This window comes from Harpia harpyja, chromosome 1 (assembly GCF_026419915.1).
Source record: "Harpia harpyja isolate bHarHar1 chromosome 1, bHarHar1 primary haplotype, whole genome shotgun sequence".
NCBI classification, from domain to species: Eukaryota; Metazoa; Chordata; class Aves; order Accipitriformes; family Accipitridae; genus Harpia; species Harpia harpyja.
The window spans coordinates 46,127,164-46,146,126 of record NC_068940.1 but is presented as its reverse complement, the minus strand read 5'-3'; the positions used below and the strand labels follow the sequence as shown (position 1 = coordinate 46,146,126).

Genomic DNA, 18,963 nt, shown 5'->3' with positions numbered 1-18,963 from the left:
AGATATTTTAACTGTTCAGCTACCTTGCATCAGTGGCTGCTTTTGAAAATCCTGGCCTACCTTGCTGTGCCCAGGTACCTCTGAGGTAGCCAAAGGTAAGTAAGATTTGAGAGGAATCATGTCTGAACCATCTGTCTTCCCCAAAATCACATGCTGTGCTGTATTTGCCCTCAGTCATCAACAGAAGGCAGATGCTCTGCACGATGGCCTGGAGAAGGATGACCAAGAGAAGCACGTGAATTAATAGAGCTCCAGCTCACATCTCTCCCTTGCCCCCCAGGCTTAATGTGTGCTCTGGACACAGGAGAATCACACACTGGGGTTGTATCAAGTGAAAGATGCTGGAGGGTAGGGGGAATGCCCACGAGAAACAGTATATATTTTTCTCTTGCAGAGGCTTTTTCTACAGAGGAAAGCAATATATCCAGTTTTGAAAAAAAGAAGTGAGGATAACAGCAACCAGCCAGCCAGGCAGTGATCACCACTCTCTGAGTCTCTCTAACACTCTGGATACAACTCAGCATCTTGCTTGGTGAATCACTGGTAGCTGCAGTACTCTGATACGGGAGATGGCTGATGGAAAGGCATCATCTTCCTTGCTGCTTTGGCATGGCATCTCTGCCGAGATGCTCATCAACAAGAGCTGACAGTCAGGGTGCTCTGCAGGCTTCTCGCTCCTGTGAGACTGTCTGCCCACAAAGAGCCCACCCTGGCAAGACCTCAGCCAGCTCAGCACCAGCTCCTCCCACACAAGCCCCAGCACGGCCTGCAGATGTGCAGCAGGAGGCTGAGGAGCATCAGCCTGATCCAGCTGTGGACAACCACAGTCCTGTCTCCTGGGCACAAGAGGCTGGGACCCAGGAAAGCCAGACTCACTGAGGCCAGCAAGGGAAGTCAGGAGCAGGACTGTAAGGGGACTTTGGGGGGCAGGGGGAGTAGGAGGTATGGGCTAGGAGAGGGAAGATGGGGCAGCTCTGGGCCGAGGCTCTGGCAGCAGGGGGCTCATCGTTAAGACTCATCAGTCCTAATCTGTCCCTCCCTTATTCCTCCTGCCTGAAAAGCCAGGGTTTGGATTTACCTCAGGAAGGAGCGATGCTGTTTCTCATAGTTCTTGCAAATGCTCTTCTGCCTCAGCAAACCCACACTGTCTTACATAAGAGACCTCAGGGATATTTGCAACAGGCAAAGGCATCTGAGCATGCAGGAGGTGTGTTTTGTAACATAGCATACGCTCATGCAGGCAGCTGGGGATGCAGGAAGGGAGCTACTGCAAAGAAAGGGTGAGCACTACAGTCCCAGAGCTGCGATGGCACTTTTAGGTCCTTTTCCCCAGAGAAAAGACCAAAGAACAAGGGATGGCATTCTCCTTGCCAGCTTGTACTTAAACAGACTGCCTCTGAAAGGGGAGAGTCTGTGAACAAGAGCACAGAGGGCAGTCATAGCCCTGAAACCTCGGGGTCTGTCCAATACCTGACAGGACCTTTTGTCCACAGCTCATGGTGCTTCAGGTCCAGAGCCAGAAGGGAATAGCCAGTATCAACTCTCCTTGTTTGCTCATTTTGATTCAGCCCAGCATCTCCTTCCTTGTCCCTTCCCTAAGCCATCCCTGCCACCAAACTTCCCACACGTTCCAGGCAGCACCATGGCTGCTGGGTTAGAGGCACCTTCCCAGCAACAAGAACCCTGTAGCATTTGTGCTAACCATAAACGCATCTGCAGCTATGGCTGCAGGACTTCAGGAAAACAGCTATATCTGATCTGTCTGGTTTATTAACAACTAGTATAAGATATTTGCCATGTCTCAGCTGACTCTAGTACAGAAAGCCTGGAAGAAGATCTAGGTACATCCTAGGCCTTCAGATCCTGAGGTGGTGGAGCAGGAATATGTAATGGTGATAGGACTGGTTACATTGGTTATAGGATGTTTATAGGTTCCAGCAGTCAGGTCACCTGGGATCAGTCTCAGTTTCATGTGTGTAGCCTCTTGTCTGACCTTATTCCAGCTAAACCAGCAGGAATTCCAGACACTTTGGCATCAGGCTGGCCCAGGACTCTTACCAGGGAGATGCTGAGCGATGCTGGGAGCTTTGGAAACCAGACCTGCAGTCCTTCTGTGCCTGGTTCTGCATTTGTACCAGGGGGTTGCAAAGACACCTGCCTAGCTCTTGTTTGCTTTGTCTCTTTCCACCGTGAGGCTCTGGTGCTGGGACCAAGTCATGACAGCAAACTGGGCTCCTGCTGAGCTGAGAGCTTGTGCTTGTGCATTTCAAGCAAAAGTTGACAACTAAATAAGAACTTGTGCTGGACTGCTGTACAGGTAAATCCTCTTCCCTGGCCAGATTTACTCTGTTCTCAGTACAAAGACAAAGACAGAAGTGTAGTGCAGAAAACAAGGACTTCTCCTTGAGCAGTGGCTGCATAATAGGTTGTTACAGGAGTGTGGACACCTTAGAGGTCAGAGCATCCTCCCTTCTGCACTGACAAAGGGTAAATATATCTAGGCCAGCCTTCATGGCTGCTTGTTCAACCTGTTCTTCAGACCCTTGTAGTTAATGGACTCCACAAGGCCCTTTGGCAGGCTGAGATATAAAAGCTATTTTGAACCTGCAGTAATACCCAAGGGTTATGAGCTGGGTGCTGTAGGCTGGAGCCAGGCTGTTCATGGGCACATTCCTCTGCAGTCCCTATAATTTAGTAAACAACAGGGAGGGTAGTGCTGTCAGGCGGAGGCAGTTTGCTCATGTGTATGGGATCACTGATTTTCAGGGCTACAAAAATAGGACTCGCAGCCAGAATAAGACAAAAGACGGGTGGATCAGTCACCTGGATATAGTCAGGTATGATCCCACAGCAGAAGTGAAGGGAAGATTTAATTCCTGCTTGTCTTCCAAATGCTCTGCTGTTTCTGCACGTACTGGGCTAGCTTTAAAATCACTGTGCTTTTAAGAGGAGCTGCGGCAGTTGCCGAGCAAGAAATCCTGCAGTAACAACCACCTGAACTCACTATGGCCCTTGCACCAAGCCACCCTGTCCAATTTCTTCCCCACCCTCCTCTGCTTGTGGAATTCCCCTTACACCATCTCATATAGCTTCAGAGGCGGCACACACTGAAGCCATCACAACGTCCTGCAGTGTGGTTTATTCTGTTTGCATATGCTGCTTAGCATTATAGATTTGGCCTTTGTCTTTGTTATTTGTGTCTCCAATTCTTTCCCTACTAAGTACATTAGTTGCTATGGAAACAGTTATTTCATTGGTATGAGTAATCTTCACAACAGCCACAAAAGCAGCAAAAAGTCAGTTCATATGCTGCACCTTCTACTTAATTCAGTTAGTTGCTAATTAGCTCTTGCCTTGAAAGTGATCAAACTCTCTGCCACCAATAATCTGAAGGGAAAAACAGAGAGTTTTGACTGGCTGCTTTGATCATTTTGTGCTAACTTTGCATAATTCAGAGAAACCCAAGAGGTAGATGCTGGAGCACTAACCACCATGCAGTCCCTCAGTGTAGGAGGACCAGAGGACATTGGCTGGATGAAGGAAGCACCCAGCAACTCAGCATCAGTGCCTGAGCCGCTGAGCAAAGCAGAAAGGCCCAGCAGAGTCCCAGCATTACGGAGCTGACAAAGTCATTGCACCAGGGCTGGGAGGGTGCAGCACCCCAGTGCAGTGATATGAGGACTCTGTGGGGGACAACTTGCTTGGGAACCCACCAGAGCTGGTGCACTCCAGGCTGAGCAACCCTCACTTAGCAAGACTGGAAACCCTCCTCTTTTGTGTCAGGCAGGAAGTGAAAACATCGCTTCTTGCTATGTGCCAAAATAATGGATCCTCATGTGATGAGAGAAAAAGAAGTGTGAGCAGCAGCTCAATGAGCACCTCTCTGCTGGGCATCACAACTAGCAGTTACCATCTGCGGCAATGACAGCTCTGGCTCTGCTGGGCCAGATGCTGCTGCTGTATCCCATGTCCTATGCCTCGGCAACCCCTGGGCAGTTGGTCTTCAAAAAATTAACCATTGTTTGCAATATACCAAAGCTTATCTGAGGCTTCACATTAATGAGAGAGGATTAAACTTCCAAATCAGGCTCTCGCAAGATGTCTGATGGCATGCCTGCAGCTGGCCCTGCAGTGCTGGAACACCAGCTGAGCCACCCGATGCGCGCCAAGTGCTGCCCAGCTCCTCCTACCTTCACTCACACCTCACACGGCGCTGCACGCCTGACGTGCAAAATGGTTGATTTGCCCTTGCTACAGCAAGCTCAGTGCAAATGGTACTTTGAATCAAGTCCTAGCCAGATTTGTGGAAGCAGGTTTAGGTGGATCCAGGGGTGAGAGGCAAAGGGGAGTCTGAGCAGAGCATGTCCTCATACCTCTGCCCAATGAGAAGTAGCTCATCTGGGGATGCTCCCAGATGACAGCCTCGCTGTCTTCTCCAAGTGCTGCTGAATGTGAGATGTCAGATGAGCACTTCGGGGTCTCTGGTAAGAGCTGATTATACAAAGCTAGGCTAATGCTAGCAATCAGACAAGCTCTTTGGTGTGGAAAGGAACAGGCAAAAAGCAGACTGGAAAAACTAACCTGATCCCAAATCACTCCCAACGAAGCTGACGTCTCCAGTGATCCATCCACAAGACTAAGCCCCGGGAAATCCTCTGGACTGTGATCAGCCATTGAGAGGCTGGATCTGCAGGCTACAACAGCGAGGACTGAATGTGTCAATGGGATGGGACAGACTGAGCTGTTGGTTTATTTCTCTTCTTTGTCTCTACACAGGGAAAATTTAACGCAGCTCAAATAACAACACAGCAATTAATTCTTCCTGCTTTCTCTGTTTGGCAGTCACTGCAGCAGGGAATTGATACTGACATTTCTGAAGGTTAGGAGCAGTGCTATGCTCCCTTTCACCTTCCCTGGGAGCACCTCCTGCCCCAGCACCCCTCTCCCCTTGGCCCATCCACTTGGCTGCAAAGGCAGGCCACCGCTTCCAGTACCCACAGGACCCTGGGCTACCACCACGGGGGTTTTCCTTCCCAGGGGACTCTCACCCTGTGGAGTGCCCATGGGATATTGGAGAGCTGCCTGCTGCCCAGCACTGACTGCACTTGGGCACCGCCAGGTCCCACGGGTGGCAGCTTGTGAGATGTTAGGTGAGTGCTCATCCCTGACCAAAGAGCTTTACTGAGCCATTGCAGAGAGGGGTTGCATTCAACAGTGAGCACTCAGGCTTGTGACTGGTCCAGAGGGCAAAGGCAAGTGACAGCTCAGGCAGGACTGGGGTGCAGCCTCCCCGGGGAACGGGAAACACGCTGCAGCCCTGGAGAGCATACGCAGTATACTGGGCTTATCTCCATCCCTGGATGGTCTGGAAGTCTGCTTGCTTCTCCTGCATGTGGAGATCTCCAGCAGCCAGCCAGCGTGGGTAAGCATGTCTGGAGCACACCATGGGCTTCATTCCATCTGCTGGGGCCGGAGTCACTTGGGAGAGGAGGACAGCTTCTTTTCCCACTGCAGGGAAACTGCTCCTGAACCTGTCTCTGAGCCCTGCTGGGAACAGCACAGAAGCTTTGGGCAATGCAAAGGAGAAGCACAGTGACTGCAGTGTCCCAGCAATGGCTGACCAGCAGTTCAGGGCAGGGTATCAGAGCCCTACCCTGTTCAGCACACCCCACACCTGCCATCTGACCAACCTTTAAAGCTCATCCCGAGGATGCCCACAGAGGGAGGCTAAGACACATCCAGGACAAGAAGGGGTCCTAGACCTGCTTTCTGCAGCAGGAAAAGCACTCACATGCATGGACATGGAGGCACAAGACCCAGGGTGCTGTGCTAGGAGCATTCTGGTGCACGATCCACCATCCACTGCCAGCACCAAGCAGGCTGTGTCCACCTCTGCTGCAGGAAGGCAAAGGGATCATTAGCACCAGACTTCGCTGACACCCACATGACAACCTGGGATCTTGCTGAGGTGTCTGGACTTCTCTCTCCCTCTGACTCCATCTCAGTGCCCCCAGCACAGACCCAACAGGACCTTCTGCATCACCTGCAGTGGAGTCAGCAGTGAGTGTCTGGGATGAGATCAGGACTGCATGTTTGGCTGATCCCATCCCATCAGATGCCATACAGCGCCCGTGTGCCACCTATCCTCTCTCCCACCATGTGCAGCTCGCTCTCCTTCCACCATCCTTGTTTTATTAATGAGGCCTATTGGCTTTGCCCTAGTCCCAGTGAGCCAGGATGCTCTTTTCAACCTGCAGACCTTCAGAGCAAAAGCAAACCCCACTCATGGGGGTATGCCATCAAAGGCTCCTAAAGCACATGGCAGGCAGAAATGCATCAAGTTTTATCCCTTTTCCTGGATGAGGGGAAAGTATTTATTTCCCTGGTTCTTATTCTCCTGCCTCGTTTGTGGAAAAGGCAAATCCCTCCCTTGTGTCCATTGTATTTTTGTCTGCTGCTCAGACCTGCTCCTTGCTGTAGCTCCAGCCCAGCAGGGTTTTGGGATGCTACAGTCCCCTCAGTCCCATGGGAAGCTCTGCATGGCAGTGGCCTTCCATGCCCATCATGCTCACCAGTGGACTTTCCAATGTCTCCTCCTCTCCTCAGCATACACCTCAGGCAGCAACGATGTAGGAAAGATGCTCAGGAGGTCACAAGCCTGGCTATCCATGAATCCTGAACAGGTGAGGTCCTAGACTGTCACTCTTCTGGCTGTTACCCTGTCTTGCTTTCTTTTTACTTGTGAGAAACATGCTTCTCTAAAATGTGCTGCTACCTCTTCAAAGACTTGGAGATGTTCTGGGGTCAGCACCAGCCAGCTGGTGGCTAGAGGGACCAAAGGCTCCCCTAACAGGTCCTATCTGCTTGGTACTAAGGACATGAGTGCTGGAGCTACTCTGGTCTCCCTGCTTTTTTCAGTCACCTGGGAAAATCAATGCTGTTCATTGTCAGCAAATGAACTTCTTTTCTGCAGTCCCTACAGCTTAATGTGTCTTCAGCTCTAATACCATCACTTCTCACCCTGCGCACTCTCCTTTTCTCTTTATGTCCCTGTATCTGCCTGGCTGTATCCATCTGTGCAGCGTGTTTCATACAGGGACTATAAGCCAGGGGCTGCATTAAGGTCTGGCCTAGGGCAACTTTAAGTACATCCTGGGAGGTCAGACTTGCTGTAAGGACTTGAAGGCTCAGATTCAGCTGGCCAAGTTGCACCTAAATCTCTTATTAGCTGCTCAAGGCTTCATTCCCAAGGACTACTACACAGAGGTGGAAAACAAGCCATTTAAGAAGCTTTCAGAAGTGGTTGGTGGGTCAATTCCCTGATAAAGATACTGACTTCTTTAAAACATTGTGTCTCTGCCCCTGGTAATCAGGCCTTTCCGGGGGGTCTCGTGGTGATCACCAATGCAATGCCCCAATTGAGAGGACTGTGGGATATCGTGCTCCAAAGCTCAGCCCAGCTTATGACAGCTCCCTCCTGGAGCAGGATTGGATGCTGGAGGCATTGGGAAAATCCCTGCACAATACCCACACCACCACAGATATAACATATGGTGAGGTCACCGTAGTGATAGCAAAAGCCTTTCAAGATCCCCTGTGTCGTCTCATGGAATGTCTCAGATCCACACCTGGTTTCAGCTGAAACCCACAGATCTGCTGCCCGTGGCCCTGAGGAGCCTGGGCAAGCTCTCTGCGCTGCTGTATGCAGCCATCACCACGGTGCCAGGAGTGTAGCCAGCTCCAATGTCTTCATACCACGTGGCAAATGCTACAGGCATGGTTGATAACCCAGTTTTTATTTTTCTGGAACAATGGATGCATTTTAGAATTTACTGAAATGAGAAAAAAAAATTATTTATCTTACTAAATGACTCCCAAACTATCTTCTACCTGGGTTTGTACTCAGTGAAAACTAAACCATTCTTATAAATAGGCTTGTCAGCAAGCCAGCAAGTCATGGGAAAAGGGTAAAATTAAGCCATGAATGAAAATCTTTTTTTTATATGAAAATCTGTAATGCCTTCAAAATGGAAGGAAACTAAAAAAACACCAACTCAATAAAATTTGGGGAGAGGCAAATTAATGAACTATTCTTACGGACGTTACCTTTTCTTGAAAAATCCACAAACGCTGATCTCCTACTCTGTGTCATTTAAAAGGTACAAAAATGTTCTCATTTCAGTAGCACCTTCCATCCCAGGCTCTTTAAGCACAACACAAAAGACTGCCCAATTGTGCAAGCAGTTACCTGCACCAGAGTCATTCTTCCATTTAGTTACGTGTGGTATTAAATCTCTCTCTCTCACACACATGGCATAGCCCAGAGATGTTTTGCTGGATTTACCAGGTTAACTCTCAAATCTGATCACGTAAAGCTGTGGCAGAGAAAAATAAACTCAAGACATCTTAATTCAAAGTCCAAAGATATAACCTTTGTGGCACTGCTGAGAATAAATCTCTATCTCTGCTCATGTATAAAGATCTAAGAATAAATTATTTGATAATGTTTATCCTTGCAACATGTGTGAAAGTCTTGTATCATTCATTAGATATTTGGCTTTCAGGATAAACAGTTGAGCATTGGCTCATCTCTTGACTCAACAGAAATGCTCTGAGGTCCTACCAGAGTGAATTAATTACTTTTCCCCTCCCTGGACAGTAAAGGGCCATTGCCTAAAAGCCATTGCCGAGCCCAGCCCTGCTCCCGTGTACCAGGATGCCTCCATTTGCCCACCAGCCCTGTTTTGTAGGGGTGGCATCACCGCATCCACCACCATCACGTTTCCTGCTGCTCTTCCCCAACACCTCTGCTCTGCTCACCAGATCTCCTGGAGCTGGGGCTCCTCCATACTTCTCCAGAGCCTCTGACAGCAGGGTCCCACTGTCCTCCTTGGCTTCATCATGGCACTCCAGCTGAAATCCCTGCCGGCATCCCAAGGAGAGCTTCTCACCCACCAGGCCGGCACAGTCTGGCAGACCGAAGGGCATGTGCACGACCTCCACATGCCACCCTTTCTATGACGGCTGCACTAGCAGGTCAGGCATTTTTCTGTCAAGCCTTAACCCTCCATTTCCTTCCAGAAACATTTTTATTCATGCTCCCCCTGTTGCAAACCCTGTTCCTTCCCTGTGGTTTGGAAGGAGCTCTGACAGGTTGCTTCTCTTAGAGAGATCATCTCTTTGAATTTCCAGCCCATAAGGGTTTAGGTTTTATTAATACTGTTGGGCATGGGATTTTTAATGCTAAATAAGTTTCAGCCTGAGCCAAGGAGGCCAAGTATCACGGGCAGCATAGGGAAGGATTCACATAAGTTAAAGAGTTCTTTTTTTTAAAAAAAAAAGAAAGCTGTGATTAATCTCCTTAATGCAAAGAGCATTTTCTGTGACATCAGTTTAATGAGTCAACACTTCTGCCACAGTGCTGCAAAGTCCCTCCACTCATTCAGCTCCTGGAGTCCAGAGGATTTCTGCTTTTTATTCAGAATAAAAAGTGCTGAACCCCAGGAGGAAGGAGAACAGCTGGAGAAGGGGATAAAAGCCCCCCAGGATGGCATGCAGAGGGACTCAGCAAATCACCGTTCTCACACCAGACTTGAGGTTTTGGAGCCCCACCCCCACCCACCTGCAAATCTATGCCTGCACCAGGCTCTTTCCAGCCCCTATGCTGAGATCCCTCCACGCCGGTGGCTGGCATCCTTATCTCTGCCACATACGAGGGTGAATGGAAGAGCAGGGCACGAGCCCTTCCATGGGGCTGCAGTGCTGCCCACATCTCAAGGATGGGGACACAGTGACTGCCTGCAGGGACAGGCAGGGCTGGGTGTGGGCAGACCCTGCCTGCGTAGCAGTGGCCAGGCAGCAATAGTCATCCTGGTCACAGATCTGGCAGGTGGCACCAGCAGCATCAGGGATAGGCAGGCGAGCGCTTATCAGGGCATCCCAGCCGGATCCTTGCACTGCACCTCCGAAGAACCATCCCACGGTGACAAATTTCAGCCAGGCCTGATGTGAACTAAGAGCAGATGGACAGAGGCTGGAAAGCAGATGGAGAGAAGGAAATTTGGATATAATTTGAAGGCCCCAAAGTGCCTCGTTAGGAAAACACACATCACAGGAAGCTGTCTGAGTGGCAGAGCAGCCTGCAGCCAGCCATGAATGCAAAGGTGGAAAGGAGATGAGGCAAAGCACCGCTACCACTTGCAAGCAAGTCACGACCCACTCCAGTCACCAGTGGGGTCAAAGGACAGCCAGAGCTCCTGAGAGATACGACACACCTTGCCTCAAGCTTGCTGGCCTGCCCACACACGGATAGGGATGGCAGCTTTTCTCAGCTCTTGAAGGCGTCCAGCCCACACCACTCCAAGCAAATAAAGCCAGGAAAGGCTGGAACCGCTGTCAGCCCCTGAAACAGCCTGCCTTGACTTCACACAGCAGCAGAGCACTCCTGGGGGTTTCCTTCACCTCATGCCCTCGGCCAGAAACCCTCATGCTGGCAGACGGCAGGCTTGTGTCTCCTCCGTGCACTGCCTGCAGCACAGGAGTGATGGGCAAGGCATGTCCCCAGCACTGTACCCAGAGCAAGTCAGTGGTACTGGTTCGTAGCACCGCAAGCTCCTGGGTGGCTTGGCAGCCTTCTTCTCACCTCCTCCATCACCCTCCTTTCCCTGCCTTCTCTCTTCCCCTGCCACCTCCATTCCCCAGCCCATGGCTGCCTGGGGGGCAGCAGGGCTGGCTCAAGCACTGTGGCTCAGCGGACGAGTCCCCTGGGGTCCTGCGAGTCCGTGGTCCTCAGCCCTGAGGCTGCCACAGCTCACGTTGCTGAGATGAGGGCAGGAGCTGCCTGCCAGAGAGCTGGATGGCAAAATGGGGGAAATGGGAGTGAGTTTTCTGTCTGTATATTGGTTTCTACACCCCTCTGCTGGGCAATCAGTACGGTGGCTAAATAATGTGGCAGAGAATCGCAGCAGTTGGCAGGAACGAGGGCTGGCAGGAAAGAAAAAAACCCAACGTGTTTTTAAAATGAAAATGCCAGTGAAAGAAGAATAACTTCATCAAAATTTCCCAATGTGGAAGATCTCCACCGGCCCTACAGCCAGCCAGACTGGAGTCCGTGCTAACATCCCCTTGGCCCTGTTCTGCCTGGGAGGGGACAGGATCAAATTGGAGATTTTCATCAGGAGAATCACTGAAAGAAAAATAAACTGGTAATCCTTGCCCTGCTCTTCTACATTTCTGGATATCTAGAAGAGCTGGATAGGAGGCATATTTAAAAAAAAAAAAAAATCACTCCTCTTCTGTATTCTCCTAAGGCAGCATAGGTTGGGGACTCAGGCCTGAAGACATCCCAGATAGGAGGTTTTTTAGTCTAAGCTCAGCCAAAGGTTTCACATGCATTCTGTGACGTGTGTCGTGGTTTAACCCCAGCTGGCAACTAAGCCCCACACAGCTGCTCGCTCACTCCCCTGCAGTGACATGGGGGAGACTTACCTGCTGTGCATAGACTTATCCACAGCCACAGCTGCTTCAAGGTATACTTATCCTTGGGCCACAGTCCCTTCAGAGGTATACTTCCTGCTGCACAGACATAACCATGGCCAAAGACACTTCGAGATGTACCTGCTCTGGTGTGGGCCTATCAATGGCCACAGACACTTTGGGGTGTCCTGCTCCCGCGTGGACTCCTCCGCAGATCACGGTCCCTTCAACTCCAGTTCACAATGGAGTTCCAGCCCATCCAGTACAGCAGCACAGAAACAGCAGCCATGCCCTGGCCATCTGCCAGCCCAGGCACATCGCCATTGCTGTTATCAAAATGTTCCCAGGCGCAGCGGAGTCAGACGATAAACACTACAGCAGTACAGCAAGCAGCAAAAGCAAAAAGCAGCCACTAAAGAGCACTAGGCTCTAATATACAGTGAGGCAAGCAAGCCCCATGGCAAGCACAGGAGCCTGCCAATTAAAAGCTAAACAGCAATAACAGCTACAAATTCGATCTAGCACATTCCAGCCAAACATGTCATTATCTCAAACTCTTCATACCCCACATTGAGCGCCGAAAAGGACTGTCATGGTTTAACCCCAGCCAGCAACTAAGCCCCACACAGCTGCTCGCTCAGTCCCCCCAGGTGTGATGGGGGAGAGAATCAGAAGAGTAAAAGTGAGAAAACTCGTGGGTTGAGACAAAGACAGTTTAATACGTAACGCAAAAGCCGCGCACACAAGCAAAGCAAAATAAGGAATTAATTCCCCACTTCCCATGGGCAGGCAGGTGTTCAGCCATCTCCAGGAAAGCAGGGCTCCATCACACCTAACGGTGACTTGGGAAGACAAAGGCCACCACTCCGAACATCCTCCCCTTCCTTCTTCTTCCCCCAGCTTTATATGCTGAGCATAACATCATATGGTCTGGAATATGCCTTGGGTCAGTTGGGGTCAGCTGTACTGGCTGTGTTCCCTCCCAACTTCTTGTGCACCCCCAGTCTCCTCGCTGGTGGGATGGGGTGAGAGGCAGAAAAGGCCTTGACTCTGTGTAAGCACTGCTCAGCAGCAACGAAAACATCCCTGTATTATCCCTGTGTTATCAACACTGTTTCCAGCACAAATCCAGACCATAGCCCCATACACGCTACTATGAAGAAAATTAACTCTATCCCAGCCAAAACCAGCACAACATGTTATTAACCCAGCAGTGTGCCAGCTATATCTAGGCATTTCATATATAGAGATCAATTGATTTTATATAAATATACATAGGATGAGCTGAAATGACAAGCCTTTATATACAGTCCCCAAATTGAATAATACAAGAAATTTGGGTTCAGAGTATAGTTAGTGCTTTGTCTGGGCACAGAACGGATAGCATTCCTCCTGTGACCTTCCTCAGGGGCAGGCAGGACCTCTACCTGGAATGGAGAAGGAATTTTTGCTGGAGTCTATGACCATGTAGGAGATGCAATAGTCCACATAACATCAGCCAGTGCTACTGGGGAGAAGAACAGACACTTTCACAGCCCAAGAATACCCATTTCTCCCTGTATGTGTATGTCCTATCTGTATAAACACCCATTCAGACCCATGCTGGGTGCCCCTCCTCAGACGGAGGGTCCATAGGGGAATGAAACGCATTTGCAGAAGAGGGAACAAGAGACTGAAAGCCACTAAAGCCCATGTGCATCTGTGCTTGGCTGCTGTCCTGAACTTGGTGCTTCAAAGTCTATGCCCAGAGGACCCGCAAGGCATATAAGGACACATTCACTCACATATTGCAAAAAAAGCAATAGAAAAAAGTCAAATCCTAGCCACATGTGCACAGGAACAGTCACAGTCAGTTCAGCAGTTCTCTAAATATGTGTCAGGAGGTCCCATTTTGGTCCAAAGCCCATACTGATGCTCATGAGTCAGTGGCTGGGCTGACCTAGCATAGTGGCTCCGAAAGAGCTGCTAAGGCACAACAGATGAATGAGCTCCTTGAACAACAGCTCCTGGGAGCTGTTAAAATCTCCCATGCCTTGGCTCAGAGACATTTTTGAGTTTGTGCTGTAACTGGATGGTGATAGCTTTTGAAACTCTCATGTTTTAACAGGTTGGTGCAGCTGGAGGACTAAAAATCCATAGGAAACCATCCATTTAAAGCATGCTGATTTGCAGTGGCCTGTCTCTGAGACAGCACTTCTATGTCAGTTTGCTTTCTCCCCCCCATCTCATCCTATGGAAGAGAACTTTATCTCCTGCAATGCTCCTTGACCTGAATTTTGGGAAGGAGGAGCCATGTGTGAGAAGAAGGGCCCCTTGTAGGCAGGGCCTGCCAGACAGCCACGAGAAGACCTCACATGCGCTGGTCTCGCTGTGGCAGTACACTCCCCCCCCACCTCCCAGCCAGAAATGAAACTTCTCCAGGCAGGGAGAAGAGGGAAAAAAAAACCCCTAAACCCTGGAGGCCGCAGTTTGAAATCTGAACTGGCCAATCGAGACGCGCCAGGTACACTGAGGTGACCTTCTTGGCCAATAGGGATTAAATGACCACAGGTCAGATTCGACAGGGGTATAAACAGGGTCCCGCCAGAGGACATGTTGGAATCAGTCCTCCTCAGAGCAGCAGGTCTACAGTTGGGGACAGCCCCTCAGGTCAGGGCACCATCCGAGGTAACTCCTCAAGGGAGAGAGCCCTCAGCTTTTAGGTGAGTGATATGTGCATTTTGAGTCATCACTTTTAAATCTCAAGGATTCTTAAGTCACCCGTGTAGTACTAATTCCCCTTACACCATTGAGCCTGTAGTTCACTACTGTTACTGGAGTTCTAACTAACTTTTTACTGAAGAATAAATCTGAGCTTTAACACGTTGGATTTGAGTGTGCATGCATCTGTAACACTCCCTAAGCCTCCATTCCCCATGAACAAAATGATGCAGGTATGTCCGCCACCAAATACCCAGTGATGACGGGTATGATCACGGCAGCGAAATACCCAATGATCACAGTACCTAGATACACCTGCCAAAGACCTGAACTGAATTTGCCCACGTTTTGCATGTGAATCCAGACTAGCCCTGCAGTGTCGGTGCCTATAGGATTCACACAAAGGAGCTATGGGAAAACATGAGAAAACCAGCCAGCCTGCCCATTTTGCCTCTTGAGCAGCACCCGGGTTCAGAACTGAGTTCTCCTGTCAGAGAGATGTGACGAGGACGAGGTGATGGGAGAGGGAAGTGTAACAGAAACAGTCAGACACTTGACAGCAGCACCCTGAGACGCCAGTCTTGCAACAAACAGCTGGTGCATAATAAATTCATGATATGCATATTTTATACTGTTTTCATGAGACACTCACATATGGCCATACCCACTGCTGGCAAGACTGGAGAAAGAACATGAATTTCACACTGAGGGCTCCTCTGACAACAGATTATAAAAAATAATCACTAGCCAAATATTAGCCCTCAGCAAGACAGACAAATTACATGTGATACTTTTATTGGACTAACAATAAAAGACCCATAAAAGGTTACCAGACCTCTGCTTCGCATCTCACAGACTATGATTAATTACAGACTTCAAACCTTTGTACCGAGAGATTAGAGCCTTTTGCCCTTAGGAGGAAAAAAGATCAATTGTAATTTCTTCTTATGACATTCCTCCGACCTTCCACTGTGGAAGTGGTATGAAAAGCCTGTAATACTTCTTTCTCCATTTCTCTCATTGTCTTAAGCACCCAGGAAAAAGCACCAAAGTTTTGAACTACAGAGTTGCAATTTCCAGCTCTGCAGCGCCAGTTGATTTGGCAGATCAGGCCATAAAACTAATGCATTTGAGGTGTTTATCCTGGGTTCCCAGGACTCAGGAACACACGTCCCTCTGTGTGTGAGAAAGGCTATTGATTCAGAGGCTGAACCTGCTGCTGCGTTTGCTCATGTACATCAGGAATAGGACTGTTAAGTCAAGGGCGTAAAAATAATAGGACACAACAGAGATAGGTCAGGGAAATGGCCTGGGACCACTGATCCAAAAGGATGAAGAAGATAATTGGATCTGACCTGCATCTCCTTTGAGCAACATCCACCAGCCTGCTTGAACTGTGTAAGAGGTGAGGTTCATCTCTGGTCACTATGTCACTGTTCTACAGCCACTTCTTGCCTTCCAGGGTTACCAACAGACAATAAGAGAAGGCAGAAGACAGCACAGGGCTGAGACCATTCTAATTACAGCCAAGGCTGGTTAGATAGGTCCCTAAATGGCCTTGGAATAGGGGGAGTTTTTGTCATTCTCCTTCTAGGCACCTGGCTGGTCCTAACCCAGCCATCAAGCCCCGCAAGGTGAGAGAAGGCTAGAGGAAGAAGAAACAATGTGAAAACCAGGTAACTGATTATGGGGGACAAACAGTGAAAAAAGGGCAGGGGTGTGAGAATCAAGGATTTGAAAATGGCTTGAGGGGGACGCAGAACATGGCACCCAGTGAGGAGGCACCTTGGAGACCCTTTATCCCTCCTCAAGTATAGGAACAGAAAAACAAAACAAGGCTGCAAGATCCTAATGTGAACCCTCCCTCACTTTCTATGTGGCCTCAGCAAATGTCTCTCTGTTGCCACCTGCCAAGAGCTTTGAGATGTCCTCCCAGAGAGGGCCATCATATATAATGGGGGCCCTTGGAAGCCTGAAAGACACACCATCCAGCGGTGGTGTATCAGTATCCCATGGAACATGGAACTTCACATCCTATATGGTCACATCCTCTGCATACTTCTAAAAGGCATATGGGGCGCAGGCACCAATACTTCTTTGCAGAAACGGGCACTGCACATGTGGAGATACCTGCATGGCTCCTGTGTCCCTGGATGTGTTCAGCACATGTACAATGGAGAGCTGCTGTGCATGTGTGCTTTACTGGTCCAGAACTGGGGAGGTCCCCAGTGCCTCTGGCCCAGGCGGCTCTGCTCGCCTCATCAGCAGGATGTATTGTCGCTAGTAAAAAGCCAGACCAAGCAAGACAGAATGAGGCAACTGTCTCTCCTTTCCCTTCCTAAACACTCCCCTGACTCAGCAAATGCACTCCTAGTGCCGTTTGTCCATTTCCCGACCCCTCTCTCCTGCGCTGCTTTGTCACTTACTCCCTTGGGGATTTTTTCCAACCTGATGCTGCTTTTGGGAGTGGGTTTGTCTGATTGTCTCATTACAGGAGGACTGACTCACTCATTTGCTTTTGTTTGCTACAGCTTGACATCCCAGCACTCAGGATGGTTAGGTCCCAAGCTCAATTCTTTCCATACGTAAAAACAGGCCAGAAAGTGCAGGGACTGCCGGTGCTCATTCATGCTCCATATGGCCCTTAGCTGAACAGACTGTTTTTCATCCATTTCTAGGGCATTGTGTGGGAATATTCTCCCAAGAAAAGGCAGTGATATAAACACCAGCTGAGGTCTCAGAGCTCAGAGGATGTATGGACAGCGCTTTTATCATGAAGAATTTATTTTTCCCTGTTGGAAGGGGGAAAGAAATTCCTTATGCTAAGAGGCAGAGACGTTGAAATGAGTGTCATCACCTACAAGAGGGCAGCTTTTATGGGCTGTGAGGAAAGTACAGAAGTGCAGATCTTTCAGAAAAGGCAGTTGTTTAATGCTCTGATCCTGAAGACCATCCACTTGCAGGGAAGCCCTTAAGAACAGGCTTAGCTATCCTTCTTATCCTTGAACTTCAGTACAGGCTTACACACTATCTTCAATCAAGCGCAGGATGTTTTACAAGCACTATCTAATTGGGTTGTTTCTAGCAAGTCTTAGCATGCAGCTCTCCTACTCCATAGGTGCCAGCACAGACAATTTCAGATAAATGCTCACATCCAAGGTTTTTAAAACTTGGGCCAGTGAATCCTCTTACGAGAACAGGAGTGGGAAATAACAGAATATAGCTGTAGCGGGGAGAGGACCTTTATGATCAGACATTATAAACTGCAGTTATCTTAAAGATGACACAAATGACTTAAATTGATTTTTTTATATTGTAAATTTCTGGTAGGAGAGCGCCATGCTTTAGTTCTGTGTATACAACACAGTGCAATGGTATTGCTGTCCATGGGAGAGGCTCAGAGATACTATTACATTTTAGCAATAAATAGCTACAATACTTTTCCCATTTACCTCTTTCTGAGAAAGCACTGGTGATTCAGAGCTTGTTCTCTAAATAGAACAGCTGAAAGTTGAAGACGATGAGTGTGAGATACATCCCAACTCTTCCAGGAGAGTCTTTATTTCAGTAGGCTCAGGGCAAGGTACGCCATATCTTGCACTGTTCCCCTCTGTGCCGGGCTATTCAGGACTAAAGAAAAGCTTTTTGAATTCTCTACACAGAGCTGATGAACACTACAACCTGGCTAATGGTTAAATTGATGCACAAGTCAAAACATCTCCTGGTGATATTCTATGAAAAAACTACAGCAGGCCTGTAAATTTGTGACTTACCTGCGAAAGTCTTTCTAAAGCAGACAGAATACACTCAAACTCATGAAATGTTACAAGCACTGTCCACTGTAACAGAAGAGAAAGGGTTCACTCATTGTCTGCTGTACTATACAAATCAAGCTTTTATTAAATGAGAAAAAAATGAGACTCAAGAGATTTTGCCCACTTCTTTAACTCAGTCTCAGCAGCCGCTTTGTTACAGATTAACACAGGGCAACATGCCGAAAATTGAAGGCAGTTATTGTGTCTTTGGTGGGCTGCATTACTGACATTGATGCTCACAATATTGAAGCACTAGGTGAAAAAGAGCTGCTTTTCATGCAGCTGGGAAAAATCCAGGAGTAGGAGTAAATTTGGCCTTTTCACCTCAAATATTTAAATTGCATAGTATACAGTATAAAAATGTTGCATTATTAGAATACAATATACATTTATATCGAATATACAAATTACTATGAAATAAGTGCTACAACGTAAAGCCCAGCAGACTGAAACAGTGGGTTTAGTAATATATTGGGAGGACCTTTCTAATTCGGAACATGTATTAAAGGGAAACCAGGACACAGACCTCAGTAACTTCAGGCTGGTATTAAGGATTGCTCCCATGTAACCCTACCTAGAAAGCAGCTCCATAGACAGAGATCTCTGGGCTTCCTGGCGGCGACGGACCTGCCAGGCGCCTAAGGACGCGGCGGTGATCTCCCGCCCCAGGGTTTTGCTCTGACTGACCCTGGGCTATGGCCCACGGGCCCGGACGCGCTGCCACCAGCCTTCCCTGTCAGAGCCGTGTCCCGTCCAGCCGTCAGGCAGACCTGGGCGAAACGGGCCCGCTGGGAGCTGACAGAGCTGAACCGCCACCACCTGGCGGCAGCGGCTGAGGGGCTGCAGCCACGGGGGCAGGGATGGGGAGGGGCAGCAGCAACCTCAGCGGCGATAAAGGGGGCGCCGGGACTGTGGGGCTGAAGGGTGCGGGGAAGGCCAGGCCCCGCAGGCCCTCTCGGCCTGCCCGGCGCAG

The 18,963-nt window shown here is 49.1% G+C and overlaps 1 long non-coding RNA gene across 1 annotated transcript; it reads right to left on the bottom strand.

The window, feature by feature from the left end:
- Window positions 1-9,459: 9,459 nt before the first annotated feature.
- LOC128143563 (uncharacterized) lies at window positions 9,460-11,875 on the bottom strand. Its single transcript, XR_008235799.1, has 2 exons — window positions 11,488-11,875; window positions 9,460-10,033 (listed from the first exon to the last, which is right to left on the bottom strand). It is a non-coding gene; the product is annotated as an uncharacterized LOC128143563 (long non-coding RNA).
- Between the last annotated feature and the right edge of the window lie 7,088 nt (window positions 11,876-18,963).